Source organism: Stomoxys calcitrans, chromosome 1 (genome assembly GCF_963082655.1).
Source record: "Stomoxys calcitrans chromosome 1, idStoCalc2.1, whole genome shotgun sequence".
Lineage (NCBI taxonomy): Eukaryota > Metazoa > Arthropoda > Insecta > Diptera > Muscidae > Stomoxys > Stomoxys calcitrans.
Window position 1 is genome coordinate 213760738 of NC_081552.1, and position 1849 is coordinate 213762586.

Consider the following 1849-nt stretch of genomic DNA (forward strand, 5'->3'; position numbering starts at 1 on the left):
AACGCTGTAACTCCTTCATTTTTTCGAATTTCGAAAATTTTCTACCATTCCGCAGTTCGAAATTCGAAGACGATTCGTCCAATAAACAGAATTACTTAATATTTCACATTTTATTTTTTTTTGCATGTTTTTTAGCAAAGGCTAACCCCATATGAAAATTTTCAATTTTTGATGCGAAATTTTTTTTCGAGTTGATTATACAGCATTGAAGGTTGTGGCAAAAGATTCGGTTTAGCGCAACTTTTTCTTCAAAAAAATAAGCTCAAAATCACAAAATTCTTATCGAAAAATGACAAGAAAATCAACGAGAGTTTGCAATTCCTATAACATCTTTAGTTTTGCAAACTTCCCAATTTTTTAGGTTGGATTCGTGAAAAAGATCTCTTTCCGCAGAGGTGCTGGATGAAGCAATGCTGTGAAATTTTCTATGAAAAACATCGCAAAAACTATTTTTTTTGGGTGTAAAATTTAAGGTCGTTTTCAAGGCCAACAACGCTGTAACTCCTTCATTTTTTCGAATTTCGAAAATTTTCTACCATTCCGCAGTTCGAAATTCGAAGACGATTCGTCCAATAAACAGAATTACTTAATATTTCACATTTTATTTTTTTTGCATGTTTTTTAGCAAAGGCTAACCCCATATGAAAATTTTCAATTTTTGATGCGAAATTTTTTTTCGAGTTGATTATACAGCATTGAAGGTTGTGGCAAAAGATTCGGTTTAGCGCAACTCCTATGTTTTTTCTTCAAAAAAATAAGCTCAAAATCGCATAATTCATATCGAGAAATGGGAAGAAAATGAACGAGAGTTTGCAATTCTTGTGACTTCTTTAGTTTAGCAAACTTCCCGATAGACACCGTTTAATTCGAAATTCGAAGACGATTCGTCCATTAAACAGAATTACTCAAAATTTCACATTTTATTTTTTTGTATGTTTTTTAGCAAAGGCTAACCCCTTATGAAAATTTTCAATTTTTGATGCGAAATTTTTTTTCGAGTTGATTATACAGCATTGAAGGTTGTGGCAAAAGATTCGGTTTAGCGCAACTCCTATGTTTTTTCTTCAAAAAAATAAGCTCAAAATCACAAAATTCATATCGAAAAATGACAAGAAAATCAACGAGAGTTTGCAATTCCTGTAACATCTTTAGTTTTGCAAACTTCCCAACTTTTTAGACACCGTTGGATTCGTGAAAAAGATCTCTTTCCGCAGAGGTGCTGGATGAAGCAATGCTGTGAAATTTTCTATGAAAAACATCGCAAAAACTATTTTTTTTGGGTGTAAAATTTAAGGTCGTTTTCAAGGCCAACAACGCTGTAACACCTTCATTTTTTCGAATTTCGAAAATTTTCTACCATTCCGCAGTTCGAAATTCGAAGACGATTCGTCCAATAAACAGAATTACATAAAATTTCACATTTTATTTTTTTGCATGTTTTTTAGCAAAAGCTAACCCCATATGAAAATTTTCAATTTTTGATGCGAAATTTTTTTTCGAGTTGATTATACAGCATTGAAGGTTGTGGCAAAAGATTCGGTTTAGCGCAACTCCTATGATTTTTCTTCAAAAAAATAAGCTCAAAATCGCATAATTCATATCGAGAAATGGGAAGAAAATGAACGAGAGTTTGCAATTCTTGTGACTTCTTTAGTTTAGCAAACTTCCCGATAGACACCGTTTAATTCGAAATTCGAAGACGATTCGTCCATTAAACAGAATTACTCAAAATTTCACATTTTATTTTTTTGCATGTTTTTTAGCAAAAGCTAACCCCATATGAAAATTTTCAATTTTTGATGCGAAATTTTTTTTCGAGTTGATTATACAGCATTGAAGGTTGTGGCAA